Below are 23,799 nucleotides of genomic sequence, written 5' to 3' on the forward strand. Positions count from 1 at the left end.
ATTTGAAAATCATGATATCTTCTAGAAAGTAAGTGATGCTGTGTATCATAATCTCCTTGATACTAAACATTATTAATTTTTGGTTCAACACTTGATTGGTATATAATAACTATTTAAAGAGAATATAGGGTAATTTCATAATGAATGATTTTGAGAAACTCTCTTTCGTACACATTTTCATTTGCATTAATAAAATTTCCTCAAGTGGGCATGTTGATTGTGGTCATGGACTGTTTCCCTATAAGAGGGTTTTAACTATGTAAAAATATTGGTGTTATTATCTTTTATATATTTGTGTGAATTGTTACATAAGGTGTACAATCTCACCACGTATTAGATTTCATAATTTGGTACCTAATATGGCCTCATTGTTTGCACCAATGTTTCTCTCATGGTTACTCCATATGTTTCACTAGGGGAGGTGTTAAAGTGATTTTTTGATGCAACTAGATAGTTTTATTGTAATCTCACACGTGCATCCTTATCTTCCCAATTGTCATAGCCATCCTTAGCTAACACCAGACCCATTCACATTTTTATATATAGTGGGTATACTCTTATATTAAAATTACATATTGTATATACATTTATTTTATACATTTTTTAATGGAGTCTAGGTACATTTATGATAATGGTTGGTCCTATATTTTTACATTAAGTACCAATGAATGTCAAGCATTATGATCCTATTATGAAAGTAAATTCCATGTGACATGTCTATGTGTGATGCCATAATTTTGTTGGATATAGAAAGGTTATAATGTTGCACAAGATTCCAATGGGTCCCTGTTTGTGTTCATGTCCTAGACTAGAACCTTTTAATCAATAATAAAAAGCATTGATAGGATTATCCCCAGTACTTTGTTTAGGCTAATGTGAAGAAGTATATATGGTAGAACAAGTATTATAGATCGAATTTATGAGTGTCAAGGTGTTGACTAAACCTTATAGCTCATAATTGTGCAATCTGTAAAATGAATTATGTTATTATGTGTGATGTTGTAGTGTGTCATTTGTGGTTATGAACACATATATGTTTGAATATATTACGTGAATACATGTATATGGTATATTTTATATTAGATTATATGTGAGTGGCTAAGATTATGGAATTATTGGTAATATAGAATACTAAAATAATTTCATGGGTCATTGTGGATGAGGCAATGAAAATATTGTATGCATAAGTAGTCATTTATATATGGCTAAATAAAATTTATATTAAGAGAATAGATTTATATAAAGGAATGTATCGAATATGGAAATGGAGTAAGCAAGAATGAAAATAGTGACCATTTCCCTCAAAATTGAAACATTAGTATAATGTATAGATTATTTGGAATCTAATGACTCTACTGATTTATTCCAAAGACTGGATGAAAAATAAAGAGATGGATCATAATATTTTTATGTTTATGACTCAAGTGTATGGGGGAACCTACATCCTAAGGAAAATTGATGGCTATTGTAAGCTATAGAGCCTATTCATAATTCCACTATTATGAAACTAAAATTCTATGATATATCTTGATCCTCATTAGTTGTTGATAGATTAGAGCATGCGAGTGGAATTCCTAGCAATACGAATCTACAAGATGGTGCTCTTCTTTCATGGGAAATCCTTGGAAATATTGATCACAAGAAGGAGTGTTTAGTAGAGAAGGGGATGCTTGAGCCTGGAAGGGTATGTGGGTGCAAGGAAGTTGAAACTTGAATGAATCTTCTACCACATATTCTTGTCTCACATTTATTAGGGTTAAGGAAGGTGTTTCAAAAATATAGTGAGTTGAACTCGCTCCCACAATAGTCTTATGAATCATAGATATATTCATATATAAAAATGTTGGGTTGATTGCATTCTTAATCTTATATATGGCAACAAATGCTTCAACCTTGAATTTGAAAAATCGATGTGGATATTATGATGGTTTCATAAAAATTGAAATAAAATACATATTTTCATTAATGGTCATTATAGATGCATCCACAATGCATCTTGAGAATGAACACTTGGATTCATTATTAAAGGGAGGAACCTTGAGCACAATGTTATTCTAAGAGGGGGAGGAATGTAACAACCCCATATGAGCATTGGATATAATGCATGATTAAGACATAAGCTTGGAAAACAAGTTATTGTTTCATTATATTGGAATAATATTTAATACTAATGGAACAATAAAAGGTTCACTTGCGGTTATAGCTTCCTAGGAGCATTATGGGGTAAATGAAAAAATGAGTAGGAAAGGATCGTCAAATAAATATTATTTTATCGATGATTCCAGGTGTCTATCTCAAAATCCTTCATATTATTTTTCCTTATTTTCCTTATGTTTTATTTATTTAGTTTCATGGGAGAACATATATTGGAAAGCTTAGTGTTCATGCCACCATTAGGGAAGGAAACCCTTGGGAAAAACAATCATCGACTCTCTCATTCATGGAATTTGTTTAAATTAGTATGCACTTAGATTAGATGGATACATTGTCATAGTTTGGTTCCATGAATTTATATTGGAAACATGGTTGAGTTTATGGATAATTGATATAGTTTATATTCCATGTTTCCCAGAAGCTAATATTTCCTAATTAGCATATATTGGAACATTAGAGGGAAATATGATAGTATAATGGATTTCTTAGAAAAAAATGGGTCCCATTATATGTGTTGTCTAAGGCTAATAGGGTGAGAATCTAGTTGACTAAGATTGTTGTATTAAAAATGGTTTAAAATATTGATTATATAGAAATGCTATTTAGAAAGTGTGTTGAGTGGGAAGAATCAAAGACATAACCAAGAAATTCATTATTATTGGTTTATTTCCTAACATGGTAGTTGCACCTACATGACCTATTTCTTACGGTTAGGAATAAAACCACATCCATGTATTTATTTTCACAAGTGGAACCTAGAAAAATTACTAATTTAGTACTTATCATTATAGTTTAATGACTACTTTTTGTGGATATTGTTAGAAATGATAAATATTTGTTTACTTGGGAAAGGTTCAAGTTTAGAAATTAGTAATGGATGGAGTGAATTATAGGTTGTGTTAAATATATTCATATGAAAACTTAAAGGTTGCTATTGATAAGCACCAATATTGCATCAAGAATGTTGCAACTCTTAGGGTTACCAACTTTACTTTATCAACCCTGGGTTCGTACAAACTTGGAGGTGACAATGTTGTATACAAAAGTAAAAGTGATGGTTCTACCTTTTGTCACTGTTTAGCTGGTGAGAGACCACTAGGATTTTCAAGCCAAACATCTATGGATTTATAAGAAGCTTGATTACTAATGAAAGAAAGAGAAATCTACTCTAGGAGAAATCTTGTTTACTGCAATCAGCAAAAGGACTGAAATCCAATGCTAAATACACATAATTTCCTAACTAACTGCTAGGAAACTATGCTTTACAAGAATTCCAAGCTAACATGTATTAAATGCCATTGTCCTAAGAATGGATGTTTAAAAGATCAAACATCACTATTGTGCATGTAAAGGATTGAAATAAATCTATTTTTCCTTTTTATTCCTTTTATGGAAAAACAAGTTTGAAAGCTAATCTCTTTTGGTGATGTGGCAGGTGGCTTAGGGATGCTGGTGGATGGTTGGAAGGTTTGGGAGACCCTTAGGTGACCTTGTGTGGCTTCTTGGAGGTTTTCCCTCAATTCAACCTCAAAATAGGCCACTACAAGAAAACCTACACGATTCCTTGTATTTCTACACGATACAGTCGAGAGAAAATTGATGGGTGCTAAAGGTGATGGAAGGCTTAGGGAAGGTTTTTGGTGGGTGGAATGGAGTGATAAAATGCCTAGGATCACTCAGAACTCAAAACCAAGGTTGGGAGATGGTTGGATTCTCTCAACATGCTTGAAAAAGTTTCCTTGCATAATGATGAAATTGGTGAGGGTCTTAATGAAAGTGAGGAATGATCATGGATGGATGAAGTTGGAAGGAGGTTTCTTTCTATGAAATCTTTCTCTACTTCTGAAACACTTGCACTGCATCAAACAATTATATTTGCCAGAAAATTATTTAAACAAGAAGAATTTCAATGAGCTAGAAAAATAGAGTTTAATGAGCTAGCTATCTACTTCATGCATGAGAAAAATTTTCATAATAATATGAAGTCATTGATGAGACATACTGTAATACTGAAAATGGAGGAAACGGTAATTAATTCCTACACTTACAAATGGATCGAATGCTGGTTCAAGTATAATAAACTCTAAATTCTATGAGAAAGTAGAAATCTGTCTTTTTGGGGCTGCATAGGGGTCCTTTCGTCAAATCATGATCTCTGAAGGAAGAAGTGAGGCCAAGACACCTATTGATAGCTGTTTGGTGTTTCTTTTATCCCTTCTAGCCTACGACTGAAGTAAAACACAAATGGAAGCAAACTAATAAACCAACTAACCAAATATACACTACTTGCAATGAAATACTTCTAAGGACAATTTAACCATGAATCTATGAAACTAATCTAAGCATATACATATAAGAAGAGGAGCCTTTGCTACTAGGGTCAGACCCTAACCCAAGAGCTTCAGCCCGTTGAGTTAACTCAGTGTTGGATCAAGAAAAATCTCATTCTCATTATCAAAATAAAAAATTACATAGCAATGTCTTCCACAAGTCTGGAGCTCGAATATAACTAGTATTTTTACCACAAAATTTGAATCCTAATGAGTCTCTAGGCCTCTTTATTTATACAACTGAAGTCTCCAATGAATTTCTTAAATCTATGGAGGCTTGGCTTCCAAATTCGAGATGAACTAGCTCTTTGACTATCACTTGCTCAACTTCCTTTTGATCTTCATGACTTGGTTGCTTGTACTTCGAGCTAGTGAGATTGATGGAGGAATATTCGAATGAGGGAGGAGTAAATGAGGAGAATTTACCTGCTACAATATTTCTTCCTTGTCCCATTCGAGTTTCAGCCCTTAATCTTGCCAAGATTCCCTGATTTTCTCTTTTAAACCTACATTGAATGCACATTAGTCCACTAGGCATAATATCTCACATTAACTCATCTCATTAAACAAAATATAATCAAAACATGTAATAAATTGTGAGAAGAGTTGATTAGACTAAGCTAGGAGGTGAATTAAGGTCCATATAGTTACCCAATGATGAGGCTCATCATCACCCCCCTACTGAAAGTGTTGCTCATCCTCTGAGCAACTCAATCAATATCCATGTCTTTCATAGCTCTAGTGGCATCCCTAACATCCCATGCTTCTACTATGGTTTCCTCTTCTTGTGCATAGAATCTTGCCTTCCTTTATACCTCCTCCCACTGATTTCTTTCTTCATCTTCTTTCCTTCCTTCTAACATTCCCAAGAGTAGTCGTGGATTGAGTCTCAAGCCAATCCAATTGACTTTGAGCCTTTTGATGGTTTTTTTGTACATGGGTGTCTTGTTGTTAGGCCCCTATACTACTAGTGTAACCACTTATTGTTATTAGTATAACCCACTTATTATATTGATGTACCCATCTAGTGCCCATATTGTTACTGTTGTGCCCCATAGAAGCCCACTATTGTTATTATTGTGCCCTTACATTATTATTGTTATGTCGGCTCTGATTATGTTATAACCCCTTAGACTCCTATATAGAGAAAGGAGGTCTTTTCATTTGTATCATCAAAGAATTGTTCATTTATGTAATGTAAAGGAGGTTTCCCCCTCGAAGAGGCTAAATTGTAAGGTGTTGATCTATCTTTTCTATCTTTTCTTGAGCTGGTTTCATAACATTTGGTATCAGAGCTATGGATTCTAGGGTTTCTCTGCTCCAAACAGGTCATCGTGGCATTTTCGCTATAACGTTTTTTTCTGTGACGTTTCAGAAGTCGCAAAAAAAAACCCATTTCAGAAGAAATCGCGCTGAACCTTGGGTCCAAATTTCAGAGCCTTTCGCGCAATATTTGCGGAGATATGATCTGAGGAAGTTGGTCTTTTTGGAGACTCCTGAATTACATTCAAAACAGGTGACTTGGGGAAAATTGTCATAACTTTCTCTCTGGGGATCAGATTGAAATTTCGTAAGAAGGTACAGAAAGAGGACAGACTGTAGTTTTTTGTATGCCTTTTTCAGATCCAAAGGTTGAAACAGTGACTCATGGCACGTCATACAAGTTCGCTCTACTGAAATAGTCTATAATCAGGTCATCTTAGGAGATTGTGCATAACTATTTCCTGGAGAATCCAATTTGGATCAGACTGGTGGCATTGGAAAAAGGACACAGAGGGCTACTACAGGTCACAATTTTAGAACTTAAAGATCCGAAAGTACAGAGTTACAGTCGTTTCAAGGTCGAGCTCGTAAAATCAAGAAAAAGCAAGATGAGGAAGTTTGATGGCAAGGATCCAGTAAATTGAATACTTCAGATGGAGCAATATTTTGATCTACATGGTGTACAACTGTTACAAAAGGTATGTATTGCATCTTCATATTTATAACCCAATCACTTTTTATGGTACAAAGGGCTTTGTTCTCATAAACAACTTGTTACGTGGTCAATTTTCACGGAGGAAATGATAGCACATTATGAGGATACAAAGAGCAACACCTTCTTTAGAGCAACACCACAACAATTGGAAAGAGTAAAAGGGCTTTGTGACATAATGGAAAGAAAAATTATGGAAACCAGGAAGCATACCCCTCACAACTATAAAGATGGAAGTGTTGTTTCTCCTAGCCTTCCACAACCTACAAGGGTTACACCACAACAATTGGAAGAAAAAAGAGAAAAAGGGCTTTGTTACAATTGTGATAGAAAATGCACTAAAGGTCATAGGTGTGCTGAGAAGAAATTATTTTACATAGAATATAAAGAGGAGGAAGAAAAGGATCAAGAAACATCAAAAGAAGAGGATATACGCCAGGACACCACCCCAGAGAAAGAAGAAATGAATCAAACCATATCTTGTAAAGCATTGGCAAGAATTACCACTCCTCAAACTCTCAAGATAGAAGGACATATCAAGAAGAAAAAGGTGGAAGAAGTGAAAGATCACATCAAGAAAGAAGAAATGAATCCAACCATATCTTGTAATTCAATGGACGAAATTACCATTCCTCAAAAGATAGAAGGACATATCAAGAAGAAAAAGGTTCAAGCAGAGAAAGATCACATCGAGCATCAACAGCAAGTTCTCCAACTTTTAAAGGATAATGCCACTTTGGTGCAAAATCAAACGAAACAACAGGTAGATCAACATCGTAGTGAAAAATGTTTTGATGTAGGTGATTGGGTATTTTTACTGCTACATCTCAAGACAGCTATTTATGAGAAGGAAATGTTGGCAATACTACATGCACTTAAAAAATGGCGACCTGACAGAATGGGAAGACTCTTCAAGGATGAGGATGTGGAAGCGTTGTTTTGTGCTATTTATATTATCCAACCAAATCTGATAAATGAAGCAAGGGATGAATGGAAGAAGGACGAAGAAGTATGGCCACTTATTCAAAAGTTGCAAAAGATCCCAATTCAAGCAATATTGCCAGAAATTGAAGAGGAAGGAAAAATCATATTGGAACTTGGAGCAGTCACAGAAACAAGAACCCGACAGCTACGAAATCGATCAATTTCAGAGTATCTCATCAAGTGGAAGAACTTACCCACTGAATATTCCACATGGGAGGACAAGAATTTTATACAGAAGCATCAAGAACTACTCAAGCATTGAGGACAACGCTTTTTGAAGGAGACGGGTATGTTAGGCCCCTATACTACTAGTGTAACCCCTTATTGTTATTAGTATAACCCACTTATTATATTGATGTACCCATCTAGTGCCCATATTGTTACTGTTGTGCCCCATAGAAGCCCATTATTGTTATTATTGTGCCCTTACATTATTATTGTTATGTCAGCTCTGATTATGTTATAACCCCTTAGACTCCTATATATAGAAAGGAGGTATTTTCATTTGTATCATCAAAGAATTGTTCATTTATGTAATGTAAAGGAGGTTGCCCCCTCGAAGAGGTTAAATTCTAAGGCGTTGAACTATCTTTTCTATCTTTTCTTGAGCTGGTTTCATAACACTTGTTCAGTGCTTCTCTCATCCTTTGAGGACAATGGTACTCTATGATTTTCAAACTGTATGGAAAATTATTTCATCTCCTTTGGAGAGATTGCATGCTGTCATCCCCTAACAGTATCAACATATCCTCAAAATGTGTAATTGCTTGCTATTGGGCAGCAAGATACCTGGATGAAAGTTGAGGATCATTTGCAATTAAATTATGTGTGCTGGTGACAACCATTTGGTTTGACTGCTCATATCTTATCATGAGAGGCTATGTTTGTTCCCTTGCCAATATCTTTTTCATTTCTGTAGCTCTTGCTTCCTCATGGTTCATCAATGACACCAAAGCCATCAACTGTAAATCCCCTAGCTTTGTATTAGGTTCCCATACATTCATATCTATCAAGGCCATGTTATGCAAGTAGAACTCAGACATATTAGCCCTATCTTCCAATGTGTTTTGATCACAAAGATCAATGAACTATCTATAATCCTGGAATGGCATAGTGCCTCTCTATGTTAGGGTCTTGATTTGGAACTACAACCACTGTTCCATAAGGTATAATGTATAGGACTTAGCTAGCATCCTACATTGGACTGCTTCCAAAGATAGATTGGCAATGGATGCCAATTGATTCTCTCTTTCTTGCATATGTCCTTTCAACCATACATTTTCTACCTCCAACTGAGTTTTCATTATGGCCTTCCTATCCCTTAGGCTACTTAGTTCTCTGCGCATCTCTTTGATCTTCTCCTCCATGTGACTAATGTCCTCCACTCCCTTAAACTCGGCAATCTTCATCCATATATGTATTATGGCTCTTCGTTTCTCAAGCTCAAAGAAAAATGGGATGGAAAAATTTTGTGGAATGACCCTGCCCACTTCAATAAATCTGTAGGAGGAGTTAAGGTTAGGTTGAGGACTAGGATCCCTTAGCTCTAGGTCCTCTCTCTTTGTTTCTTGCTGCATATTTCCTTCGTTATCCAATTTTTGAGTTTCTTGTAGGTTTAGCAAAGTTTCCTATAGGACTTCCTCTGCTTCCTATAGGTCCTATTGTGTATCCTATAGGGTGTCTTTTCCTTTGGATGAGGTAGATTTAGTCACAAGCCTTCTCTCATAAGTAATAGGAGACATAGGGGAGGTTTGTGCTGAGGATCCTTCTCCTTGAGTTTTTATAAGAGGAGCCATCTTCTCCTAATATTTAGGTGAGTCCTCAATAAAAATGGGAACCTTGGTTGGAGTTTGAGGTTTTCCCTACCGTATCCTTTTACTTTTCCTTGTTCTAAAGTATAATGGGGTTTGCCTCTGTCCCTTTCTTTTTTTCTTGATAGGGGTGCTAAGGGAAGTGAGGGCAGCTCATGGGGGCTTCACTAAGGGAGAAATAACATACCACCTGGGTTCAAATTGGGGGACATATATTGACAAACAAATGACATAATATATTAAGCATATATTAGGGGGAAAAGGGTTTTTATATTGGCAGGTATAAAAAATGGAGCTTAAAGTTAATGAAAAAATATAATGGGGTGTAAAAAATGTTAACAAAAAAATGGATATCTACAATATCTAGTGAAAGTATGGGTTTTTTAAATTGGGAAGGTGTATTTGTTTCATATTGGTAGGGGGGTAAATAATGTGATTTTTAGAGGTATTTTCCAATATATATTCAAATTAGGGGTATTGTTTAGTATGCCATGAACGCACATGATATGTCATAGGTTCATTGAGTGAATCCCTTATGGGGTAGCTGCTGCCTCTTCTTCGGTGGGTTTTGGAGACACCCTGGGTGACTCCTCCTTGTACTCTACCTCCTCTCTTCCATTGCCCTTTTCACCTTTGTCTTTCCCCTCTTGGTTTCCCTCTAGATCCTCACCTTGTTAATCAGTTTCCTCCTTGACATCTTCCTTTGTTTCTTCATAACCTTCCTTCTCTTTCTCTTCCTCTTCCTCCTCATTTATTTCCTCATCATCCCTCTCTGCTTCTTCTTCATCCTTTCCACTGACAATGTGACTAATATCATATGTGAGGGCTTTGGTATCCTCCTCTATCTACATGTCTCTAAAAATTTCCCATTGGATAGGAATTTTGAGGTTTTGGAGGGCATCTTCTATGATGATTCTAATTAACCCATGGTGGGCTAATTGTTGGTAGTTTCCTTCCTGTACCTTTATTCTCATATATGTCAGTGATTGCTGAAGGGAGTATGATATGCTGAGCCTGTGGTGAGGAGGTGTTTCTACTCCAAACCTCAATTCTTCAAGAAGCCTAAAGTGATATTTGTATACCACACTATACCTACCTTAACATGATATGTATTTTATAAGTTGGTATCTTACCTCATTCTACAAGTATGGTAGGATTTCTCTCCTAACTCCATTTTTATCCTCAATGGGCTCCTCTCCCTCTAGAAAGGATTTCGTCTTTGCAGTTTGGCTATTTCCCTTGTCTTCCTTTCTCCAAGGCACTCCTAATGGAAGTGTGCTAATTCTGCTTATGATTTCAGGGTTGAGCTCTATGGAGAGGCCTCTCACCACAATAGTGGCATGGGTTCTTGATCCAAATTGGATCCTAGAACACTCTCTATGTTTTCCTAAACTCTTTAAAAATCATGCCAAGGATTAAAAGTCTTATAAAGGTTAAGCTTATCGGAGATATCCTCGTAACAGTTGCAATTTCTTATCAGCACAAAGCAACAAGGACCATCGATCAAGTGCGTAGACCATCGGCCCATGGTAACACACGCTATTGTAAATTTGAAAATACAGAGGCCATTTTCAGAAACGGGGGTAGTTTCTGATATGCTATTAGTGACAAGTCCCTAATTGCATATTGCAGGGCAAACCCCTCAAAGAAGGAAAGGGCGCAAGCACCAGGACCTAAAAAATTATAAAATGCAATGGATATCATTTCGATTCTATGGCAGCGAGATTCCACAAAACTAGCAGAATATCGGAGGGGCTTTGAGTTGTAAGTGGTTTCAATCGAGTTCCACCCAATGCCATACAACGAGTGCCATGCATCTGGCAGAAGAGAGAGAAAACTGTTCACATCGGACGGGTAAACGTCTTGCTACTTAGCCGCTCGATATGAACGATGACTGTAGGATCTGGGGTCCCCAAATCAATGGCAGAAGCACGTTCTGATGGATGACCAGATTTGACGAGGTCAATAGGAAAAGTTGTATAGGATTTGAAGTCAGACATGGACAATGCGTTGGCAGAAGGTCATGTTTCACAGGTATTCTTGGAGTTAACAGAAAAAATGATCATTTCAAACATTGCCAAGAGAACTGACACTCATCCGTTATGAAGTAGGTGGCCACCTCCCTATGAGGCATTATACAGTGACTGATTACACGGGAGAGAGGGATTCAAACAAACAGAGGCAGGGGAACTGGAAAGCCAGGAAGCGAAAATGAATAGTCAGGAAGCAGATTGGCTTTAAAGCCACCAACTGACAGAGAAACCAGTAAGCGAAGAGTAGTAGGCAGTAAGACGAAAGCAGAAAGAAGAAGTCGAACTGACCTATAGAAGAAAAGGAAGAATCGAGCCAGGATTAAGACATAGACAGAGAGAGTCAGAGAGTATGTGCACTCCAAAGAAGGCTTGAGAGGTTCAAGCACACTCTTCTGTAATACCTATCATGTATGAGTCTCAGATTGGGCTCATACTACTATGACCAATAGAGGTCAAGAGTCAGTAAAGAGAGTCTATGTACTCTAGAGTCTTGGGGAATCCAAGAATAGTCTTGCTGATTTATATCTGTTGTGGGAGACTCAAATTGAGCTCACTATTGTAAAAAATATGCTCTGAAAACATAATAGAGAGGCCACCACTGAAGGTTGGACCAGGAGACGTAGCCTAGGAGTATTAGGTGAACTCCTTATTAAACGTGTTGTGTTTATATGTGTTTCCTATTATGTTTTCTTTAGCTGCTTCATTGCCTGCATAGAGAATTTAAAAGGCGTAGAGGTGAAGAGTCATCAACCTCCAAACAAGATAAAGGAGTAGAAGAAACTCTTCTAGTTTCCCACCCAGAAGGCAAAGGAAAAGAAGAGAAACCCTCTCCACCATATCCTCCATCATCACCTTCATCATCATCTTCTAAACATAATGAAAGCCCTTAAAAGAAAAAGAAGAAACCTTCTTTGATTAAATTAGATGTGAAGTTTGATTTGCTAGTTTATGACAGAGAATTGAATGCAGAAAAGCTAGATAACTGGATTAGATAGATTGATGTATATTGCAGAGTGTAGAACATCGATTTAGAAAGGAGAAAGATTCAACTGGCTAGCCTACGCCTTGGAGGCACCACCCTGGTATGGTGGGAAGGCAGGACACAAGCTGATTTGAAGAAGCATGGTAAAATTCTTTCTACCTGGAATGAATTTGTTTCTACAATTAAAAAACAATTCTATCCATTAGCTTATATGCAGCAAGCTATGATGAGTTGGCAAACTCTTCACCAATTAAAAGGGCAAAATGTACAAAGTTACACCCAAGAATTTAGAAAAAGAGCTTTGATTCTAGGAATTTCTTTAGACTCACCTGAAACTTTGCTGAAGTATATAGGTGGTCTACATAGTTATTTGAGACATACCATTCTCATGTTTAATCCCACTAGCATAGATGAGGTATCTGTTCAGGCTACACATCTAGAGGCTAGAGGCAAGATTGTGAACCCAGAAGTTGGGGGAGCATCAAAACCCACTACAAGCAAGAGCAAGGAAAAAATAAAGCAGAAATGGAAAGAGAGGAAGACAAATGATGTACAAAAGACCAAACCTTCATGCACTCACCACAAGAAGTATGGGCATGATGATGAACACTACTAAATTTTGCATCTAGAGTTGAAACCCGAGATGTACAATGGAAAAAAGGAGAAGACTGCCACAGTTATTCAAAACGATTTGGGGTCAGACTCAGGGGATGAAACAAAAATCGTAGCCATAGGTATAAAAGGTAAAAATTCTTAAGCATCTACTAGTAATTCTGCACAATCTACTGATAATGAAGAAAATGAGAGGAAAAGAGATGAGAATTTTCGTATTCAAGTCATTTCCAAGCATCAAAAGATTGATACTTTGTTTGATAGTGGCTCACATGTAAACTTAATTTCTGAAGCAATTGTAAAGAAATTGGGATTACTAACCACACCTCATAAGAAGCCATGTCCATTGGGTTGGTTATGTGATAAAGAAAACCTACAAGTGACTAGACAATGTAAACATAGGTTTTCTTTTGGGTCAGTATTTGTAGATGAGGTTGAGTTAGATATTGTTCCCTTGGATATATGTGGAATTGTTTTAGGAAGTACTTACTTGTATGATAGAAAAGCCATTTTCTATAGAGCTGGAAACAAGTATCAACTCGTTAAATATGGAATTGAATATATTGTAAGAGCTCATAAGCTCAAAAATAATTATACTCTCATAAACTCAGGGCAGATGAAAAGAATTGTAAATTCATGAAAACAATTTTTACTAATGGTTGTAAAGGAAAAGAAACCTAATAAAACCAGTGTATTTGAAGGCTGTAATGCTAAATGGAAAGCTGATTTAGAAAAAGTTGTTTTAGAATATGATATGATATTTCAATAACCTAAAGGTATGCCACCCAAAAAGGAAATAGTACATGATATTAATTTGCAGCAAGATGCTCCGTTGCCTAACATCAAAATGTACAGGTTGTCCGCTTTACAGAATGTAGAAATCAAGAAGCAGGTATATGAGCTACTCGAGAAAGGGTTCATAAGACCTAGCACATCACCATGTGGGTCTCTAATTGTCTTGGTGAGCAAGAAAGATGGCTCATGGAGAATGTGAATTGATTACCAAGCACTGAATAAGATAACGATAAAAAATTGTTATCCCCTTCCTCGCATAGATGATCTATTAGATCAGTTGAATGAAGTTGTTTACTTTTCCAAGTTGGACTTGAATAGTGGCTACCATCAGGTTAGAGTTGCAGAGCAAGATGCATGGAAGACTGCATTCAAAACAAAGCAAGGATTGTATGAGTGGTTGGTTATGCATTTTAGCTTAACTAATGCTCCGGATACTTCCATGAGAGTAATGAATGATGTACTCAAGCCTTTTATTGATGGTTTTGTCATTGTATATTTAGATGACATTCTGGTATTTAGTAAAAAATGGGAAGAACATTTGAAGCATGTAAAGCAGACTCTAGATGTTTTGAAAAGAGAAAATATTTATTTTAAGTTATCAAAATGTGAATTTGGAAAAACATCTTTGAATTATTTGAGTCATATTGTAGGGGGTGGTGAATTGAAGATAGATCCCTCTAAGTTTGCAGTCATTGTAAAATGGCCTAAACCCAAATCTGCTATAGAAGTTAGAAATTTCCTAGGAGCAACACAGTATTGGAAAAAATTTACTTCTAACTTTTCCATGATTACAGCTCCCTTACATGCTTTAACAGGATTGAACAAGGTGTTTCAGTGGGGAGGCAAATAGCAAAAAGCCTTCGACACCTTAAAAGCAAAGATTAGTACAGCACCAGTACTAGCACTGCCCAATCTTCAAAGACCCTTTGAGATTGAAATGGATGCCAGTGATTATGCCATAGGAGCAGTGATTGATGCAGCACAGTAAACCCATATGTTATCATTCTAAGACATTTAATTCTGTAGTAGTTAATTATCCCACATATGATAAAGAATTGTATGCATTAGTATAGAGTGTGGAAAAGTGGAAACATTATCTAATGGGAAAAGAGATAGTTATACATACTGATCATCAACCACTTCAATATTTACACTCACAAACTAAGTTGCAGCAATCAAGACAGTATAGGTTGATGGGTTTTCTACAACAGTTTCATCTTGTCATCAGATATAAAAAGGGCATGCACAATAAAGTTGTAGATATGTTGTCTAGACCAATCATAAATGCATATACTATACTTAAGCATAATTCAGTATTGCATGAAAGCTACATTGAACAATATGCTCAAGATATATATTTCAAAGATGTATATGCAACTTTAAGTCATGGAAAACAAGTAGAAGAATTGGATTATCATGTTAAGGACGAACTCTTGTATCATTTTTGAAAGTTATGCATTCCTCAAACTGAAAGAGTAAAGATAATTCGAGAAGCACACACTTCTCTAATATCATGTCACTTTGGTGTAAGTAAAACAGTTGCACAGATGCAAATATTTTGTTATTGGCCCAAAATGAGTGAAACAGTTTCTAGATATGTAAGAGGGTGTACCATGTGTGCTAAAAGCAAGCCTAGCAATAGAAAACTAGGCCTGTACACTCCACTACCAGCTCCTTCACATCCTTGGGAAAGTGTTTCCATGGACTTTGTTGGGGGATTGCCTAAATCTGGAAAAGGTCATTACTATTTATATGTTATTGTCGATAGGTTCAGAAAAATGTGTATTTTAATACCCTGTAACAAACAAATTACAGCTGAACAAATAACAAAGTTGTTCTTTCAACATGTATGGGTTCATTTTGGATTACCCACTTCTATTGTATCTAATCGAGATTCCCAATTTATTGGGAAGTTTTGGTCAAGTCTGTGGGAATTGGTGGACACTAGACTGAAGAAGAGCATAACCTTTCATCCACAAACAGATGGCCAAACAAAGGTGGTCAATAGGACAGTGATCCAGTTGCTCAGAGGCTATTGCAGCAAGCATCCCAAGCTTTGGGATGAACATTTGTGTTATGTGCAACATGCTTACAACTGAGCTAAACATTCTTCTACACAGATATCTCCTTTTGAGACCTATTTTGGTTTCATACCAAGGTCTCCCTTGGATTTTGTCTTTGGTAAAGACATAGCGGTTGATGGACACATTGATGTCGACAAGGCAACAAAGTTCATTGAAAAAATCCAAGAGATCCACTAGGTAGTATAGCAACAGCTGGAAAAGAGCCAAGCCAAGTACAAGGCAAGGCATGATAAGCATCAGATTGAGCATAGTTTCCAAGTTGGTGATCAAGTTTGGTTGTATATCAACAAAGACAGAATGCAAGGTCAAGGTAAGAAGCTGAAGCCAATAAGGTATGGACCTTTCAAGATACTTGAGAAAATCAGTGAGAATGATTTTCGCCTTGATTTTCCAGCTTACATCCACATCTATTCAGTAGTTAATACAAAAATCTTGAGACTGTTTGAACCTTCATTAATTGAAGATCCTGAAGAGTAGATTCAATTGCCTTCTATTGATGATCTATTGCCTGAATATCTCAATGAATTAGAGGAAGACACAGTTTTGGACAAAAAGGTGAGAACTACGGGCAAAGGGGATGTTGAGTACCTCAGGATTGGACTCAAAGGTTCAAAACCAAGCAATGAAAGATGGATAGAATTTGGGCAAGTGAGGAATCTTTATCCTCACTTCATTGATGCTTAAAAACAAACTTTTGGTTGTCCAAAAGCTTTTTCAGTGGGAAGGCCGTGATCGAAATTGGATCCTAGAACACTCTCTAAGTTTTCATGAACTCTTTAAAAATCATGCCAAGGATTAAAATTCTTCTAAAGATCAAGCTTATCAGAGATATCCTCGTAACAATTGCAATTTGTGATCAGCACGGAGCAATGAGGACTGTCTGTCAAGCATGTAGACCTTCAGCCCATGGTAACGCGCTATTGCAAATTAGCAAATCCAGAGGCCATTTCGAGAAACAGGGGTAGTTTCTGATATGCGATTAAATCGCATATTGTAGGGAAAACCCCTCAAAGAAGGAAAGACTGCAAGCACACGAACCCAAAAAATTATAAAATGCAACGGATATCGTTCCAATTCTGTGGAAGCAAGATTCCACAAAACCGACAGAATATCAGAGGGGCTTCAAGCGGTAAGTGGTTTCAACCAAGTTCCACCCAATGCCATATAGTGAGTCCCACGCGTCCAGTAGAAGAGAGAGAAAACCATTTGTAGGTTTTAACGTCGTACATAAATTACCTGCATACGAATTCTAAAACATAGAAAATAAACAATGCGAGAGCATAACACATATACACATAGATTTTCCCCTAGATCCCAAAATTGGGACTACCAGCTTGATTTTTCATTATATTCCTTTCAATGTTATAATACATATTTATACATGTCGAAGCATCCAATACCATGCACCAAAAACCATCACATCCAATACCATGGACTGAAAACCATCGCGTCCAAAAAACATGTGCGAAAATCATGCACAAAACCATAGGTGGGTCCGCCCAACCTAACATAGGGTCCAAAACCAAAATTTTCTGTGGCGCTGCCCTGGACCCCATAAAGTGGGGTTACGGGTACCCCTCAAACCCCCTGTGACCTCCGCCCCTCTAACCCCAGGTTAACTATGTGGGCTAGTCATGGAAATAATATAACACAACCCAACATTCTCCCACTTGTTGTTTTCTTTCCACAGGGGGCCACAAGAGAGCTTAGTCATTTATCCATCCCTACAATGCCCATTTTTTCTCTACACCAAGAGAACTTCTCAGAGCTCACGGGTTTTGTCAATGCATCTACAATATTCTTCAAAGTGTCCACCTTTACCAACAACACCTTTTTGTCTTGTATCATATCCCTCACAAAGTGATACTAAACATCAATGTGCTTTGTCTTTGAATGATATGCGGGGTTCTTTGCCGAAAAAATTGCACTTTGGCTGTCATAGTCTATCCTTATAGCTTCCTGTACTAACCCCATACTTGAACACAATCTCTGCATCCAAACTGCTTCCTTGCTTGCATGAGTGGATTCCATGTATTCTGCCTCTGTAGTTGATAATGCCACTACAGATTGTTTCTTACTCATACAAATAACTGCAACTCCAAAAAGGTTAAACACATACCCACTTGTAGATCTTCTCTAATCCATATCTCCAGCCCAGTCTACATCAATAAAGCCATGAATATCCAGCACTCTGTCCAATCCTGGTCTTCCTTGGTATCACAAACCATAATCACTAGTGCCACGCAAATACCTGAAAACCCGTTGCATTGCTGTCCAATGCTTCTTTCCTGGTTTTGACATAAACTTGCTCAATACTCCCATTGCATGTGCAATCTCTAGTCTAGTATAGACCATTGCATACATCAGGATATCGACTGCACTTGCTTATGGAACACAAAACATGTCCTCTTCCTCTTCTTGTGTCTTGGGTCACTGTTCAATAGATATCCTTACACCTATAGGAATAAGAGCCTTCATCGGTTTACTGTCTTGCATATTAAACCTCTGCATTATTGACTCCACATACTTCCTCTGCTTTAACTAGATCTTCCTCTTTGCTCGATCTCTTTTAATTTCCATGCCCAAAATATAGTTTACAGCACCAAGATCTTTCATGTCAAATTTGGAGGACAATTGGGTCTTTAAATCCTAGATAATTTCTTTGTCATTTCCAACCAGCATCATATCATACACATACAAGACCAGATAAATAACACAGTCACCAATTAATTTAAAATACACAAAGTGATCTGCTTTGCTTCTACTGAGTCCAAGTCTCCGTATAAATGTATCAAATTTCTGATACCACATCCTTGGTGATTGTTTTAACCCATACATAGACTTCTTTAACTTGCATACCAGTTCTTTCTTACTCTCCACCACAAAGCCTTTAGGTTGCTTCATGTAGATTTCCTCTTCTAGATCCCTGTGAAGAAATGTTGTCTTCACATCCATCTATTCTACCTTAAAATCAAAAGGAATAGCAATCGATAGAAGTAATCTAATAGAAGTTACCTTGGCAACATGAGAAAAAATATCACGAAAATCAATTCCTGGCACCTGGGAACAACCTTTTGCTACCAACCGAGCTCTGTATTTCTCCACTTTTCCTTCTACATTTGTCTTCTTTTTGAACACCCCTTTGCTGCCAATTGGTTTCCTTCCAGCCGACAACTCCACCAGATCCCAAGCCTCATTTTTGTGCAAAGATGCCATTTCATCAACCATGGTCTCTTTCCAGAGTTTTCCATCCTCTGAATCCACTGCTTCCTTCATAGTTCTAGGATCATCATCCATAACAGACAAAGCAAAATTTGAACAGAAAGCAGATGGAATATACCTTTCTAGTTGCCTTGTTTCTTGAATCGATCCTCTCATAGTCGGAGTTTGTGGCAATTCATCTTCTGATTCCTCCTCTGTTGTAGAGTCTGATTCTTCCTCCTTTATTTCAAACTCTATCTTCTCAGGTTCCTTTGGTTGGACTTCATGTTTAATAACATCTTTCACCTCTCTGAACACCACATCTCGGTTGTACAAAACCTTCCTTGTTACTGGGTTCCAAAGCTTATAACCCTTTAAACCATCCTTATACCCAATAAAGATGCACTTTTCAGATTTACTATCCAACTTGGTTCGTTTCTCCTTTGGAACATGTACATATGCATCACATCCAAATACCCTTAGATGTGAAAGAGAGGGTTTCTTACCAGTCCATACCTCTTGTGGAGTCTTATCCTCCAATGCTGATGAAGGTGACCTGTTGACTAGGTAACATGCAATATCCATCACCTCTGCCTAGATCTCCTGTCCTAACCCGGCACCACTGAGCATGCTTCTTGCCCTTTCCATCAATGTCTTGTTCCTTCTTTTTGCAACTCCATTTTGCTGAGGTGTATATGGAGTAGTCTTCTGACATGATATACCACACTTCTTACAAAATTCTTCAAATTCCTTGCTACAGAACTATCCACCATTATCTGTCCTCAGCACCTTTATCTTCTCCTCTGTCTAATTTTCCATGAGAGCCTTAAATTCTTTAAACCTGTCAAAGACTTCAGATTTCTTCTTAAGGAAACATATCCATGTATTCCTTGAGAAGTCATCTATAAATGATACATAATACATAGAATTACCCAGTGATGGAACCTTCACAAGTCCAAACACATCACTATGCACAAGCTCTAATATTTGTTTTGCCCTCTTACCATCAGAGGGGAAACTCACTAGATTCTGCTTCCCATATACATAATTTTCACAGAATTCAAAATATAGAGAGCTATTACTCATACCTTCTACCATACCTCTACCATGAAGTATTTGAAGGCCTTTCTCTCTAATATGTCCAAGACTTTGATGCCACAACATGGTCTTCTCTCTAGAGACCACTAGATTTTCTACTCCACTTTCAGGAATCACAAAACTATTACACCCATCAATAACAGTGCTACCTTGCAGCTTGTACAGAGTTCCAATCCTAACTCCTCACATCAATACTAGTGTTTCCCAAACCATTTTGCAAATATCCTTCTCGAACACTATTTTTACACTTGCATCGTCCAACTTTCTTACAGAAATTAGATTTCTGGCCAATGCAGGAATATGCAGAACACCTGGAAGTGTTCTAACCCTTCCACCTTACAACTTCAATTTTAATTTTCCCCGACCAACGATTCTAGCCTTCTTGTCATCCCCCAAGAAGACATCACCACCATCATATTTCTCATACTCGCAGAACCACTCTCTATGGGGAGTGAAGTGAAAGGATGCACCTAAGTCAATCAACCATGCCTCATGATCTACATGTGTACTTAAAGAGGCCAAGTACACATCCCCACCTTCATCTAAGGTGGTTTTCGCCTCTGCAGAAGGAGCATCATCAAATCCATTTCCTTTGTCAGGAGCTTTAGATTTATAGTCCCTTTTGTAGTGCCCTTCATTTCCGCATTTCCAGCACACCACCTTTACAGGTTTTCCTAGAGATTTAGATCTCCCTCTAGGTTTAGATCTCCCACTTGATGACTTATTTTTGTTTCTGTTCTTAGACTGTCCTCATACATACAAGGCATGACCATTCTAGCTCTCCATATTTTTCCATCTCATTTCCTTCGTCAACAAGGCTAAGAATATTTCATCAAACTGCAAGGCAGTTGCATTGCTACCTATTGCAATAACCAGACTATCCCACGAATCTGATAGAGAACACAAAAAACTGATGCAGTTATCTTCGAATGAAATTTTAATATCAACAGATGCTAACTGACTTACCATAGTATTAAATGCATTCAGATGCTCTGTCACCGAGTCTCCATCTTTCATCCTCAGGTTATACAGCTTTTTCCGCAGGAACAATTTATTCACCAGAGACTTAGATTGGTACAAAGTCCCTAACTTGTCCCACAAAGCCTTCACCCTAGCTTCCCCTGATACATTTAGCAATATTGAATCTGAGACACACAATCGTATTGTGCTCTTTGCCTTTCGATCCAACTTCTTCCATTCTTCATCAGACACTCCCATTGGTTTAGTACTTGAATCTACCGTGATCCACTGATCTTTATCCACCAACAGATCCTCCATTTTGAGTTTCCACAACTTAGAACTCTGACCATTAAATTTCTCGATCTCCATCTTTCCACTGCTTGTCATCTTTTTTCACCACCAGAATCGATCTCATAGATCTCCCACTGAATAAGGTCTACCATAGACCCAAGTGAAACCCCTCAGCAACAAAGGTGTCCCCTTGAAGCCAAAATTTCTTTGATACCAAATGTAGGTCTTAACCCCATACAGAAATTACCTGCATACAAATTCTAAAACACAGAAGATAAACAATGCAAGAGCATAACACATAAAACACATATACACAGAGATTTTCCCCTCGATCCCAAAACCAGGACTACCAGCTTGACTTTTCATTATATTCCTTTCAATGTTATAATACATATTTATACATGCCGAAGCATCCAATACCATGGACCGAAAACCATCACATCCAATACCATGGACCAAAAACCATCCCGTCCAAAAAACATGTGCAAAAATCATGCACAAAACCATAGGTGGGTCTGCCCAGCCTAACATAGGGTCCAAAACCAAAATTTTCTGGGGCACTACCCTGGACCCCATAAGGTGGGGTTATGGGTACCCCTCAAACCCACTGTGACCTCCCCCCCTCTAACCCCTGGTTAACTACGTGGGCTAGTCATGGAAATAATATAACACAACCCAACACCATTCACATCGGATGGGTAAACATCATGCTACTTAGCCACCCAATATGAACGATGACCGTAGGATCTGGTGTCTTGAGATCAATGGAGGATACGCATTCCGATGGATGACTAGATTTGACAGGGTCAACAGGCAAAGTTGTATAGGATTTGAAGTCCGATATGGACAATGCATTAGCGGAAGGTTATGTTTCGTAGGTATTCTTGGAGTTAACGAAAAAAACAATCGTTTCAAACATTTCCAAAAGAACTGACACTCATCCATTATGAAATAGGTGGCCACATCCCTGTGAGGCGTTATACAATGATTGATTATAGAGGATAGAGGGATTCAAACAGATAGAGGCAGGGGAACCAGAAAGCCAGAAGGCGGAAATGAATAGTCAAGAAGCATATTGGATTTAAAGCCACCAACCAACAGAGAAAGCAGTAAGCGAAGAGCAGTAGGTAGTAAGCTGAAAGTAGAAAGAAGGAGCCAAGCTGACCTATAGAAGCAAAGGCAACATCGAGCCAGTATTAAGATAGAGGCAGAGAGAGTCAGAAAGTCTGTGCACTCCAAAGAAGGCTTGAGAGGTTCAAGTGCACACCTCTGTAATACTTGTCATGTATGAGTCTGAGATTGGGCTCATACTACCATGACCAATAGAGGTTGAGAGTCAATAAAGAGAGTCTGTGTACTCCAGAGACTTGGGGAATCCAAGTACAGTCTTGCTAATTTATATTTGTTGTGCGAGACTCAAATTGAGCTCACTATTGTAAAAACTCTACTCTGAAAACATAATAGAGAGGCCACCACTGAAGGTTGGACTAGGAGACATAGCCCAGGAGTATTGGGTGAACTCCTTATTAAACTTGTTGTTTTTATATGTGTTTTCTGTTATGTTTTCTTTAACTGCTTCATTGCCTGTGTATTTCACAATCTTATTGATCCGTTGCATAAAATAACATAGATACATCCATGCACATGAGTTTGTAATACCTTATTGTTTGTCTTGGATCAATTCCAGATCAGTTCTAGTGAGTGAAATGAGGGAGAGAGAAAAATCTTAGGGCACTTCATCATCATACCCCCTCAATTTCTCAAAGTACCCCATCCAATTATTCCTTGTGGATATTTCTAGCACAGGAGGGTGTTGGTGAATCCTTATAGTTTTAATGGGCTTCCTTCTATTCAACCTCCTTGTCATTTTGTTTGTTGAATTTGAGGAGCAGATATGTATGATACAAAATTTCAATGAAGGAGGAGATGAGACTAAAATTTCTATGGATACAATTCCCTTATGCAGCTATCAATTTCAATCAAACTAGGAGATTTTTCTATTCTTTTTACTTGGAAAAATGGGAGTAAATGTAGATCCTACCTCCTCATAGTGCTTTATGTAGCCAACCCCTCTGTTTCCCCCTCTGAAACTTCTCTCTACCAATCGTGTAGACTGCCTGACTATATCCTGTAGGATTCCTGTATGATCCTATAGGATCTTGTAGGATGTCTTGTGCAAGAAAGAAAATGAAGTTTTCCTCTCTTATAGGTTGTTTGGGGATGAGAGCGACCTTGCTAGAGTGGGCCCTGAGAAGTTGAATGCATGAGTTCATGGGGATCAACGTTTATTTCCTATTCTAGTCAACTTGAGTGAGGTGGTGTGTTGTTAGCCAAGGTACGAATTTCTATTTTTGGACTATTGCTTCCCACTAACACATCATCATTCCACTCACCTCATAATCAACTCCCACTTTGAGCATATGTAGTCTCAACTGCTTCTGACATCATTTTTCTTTTCTTTGAATTGACTTCTACCATGTGTGTGAGGA

The sequence above is a fragment of the Pinus tabuliformis genome, chromosome Q (assembly GCF_031772625.1).
Source record: "Pinus tabuliformis cultivar Carrire ecotype Pingquan chromosome Q, CPIR1, whole genome shotgun sequence".
NCBI lineage: Eukaryota > Viridiplantae > Streptophyta > Pinopsida > Pinales > Pinaceae > Pinus > Pinus tabuliformis.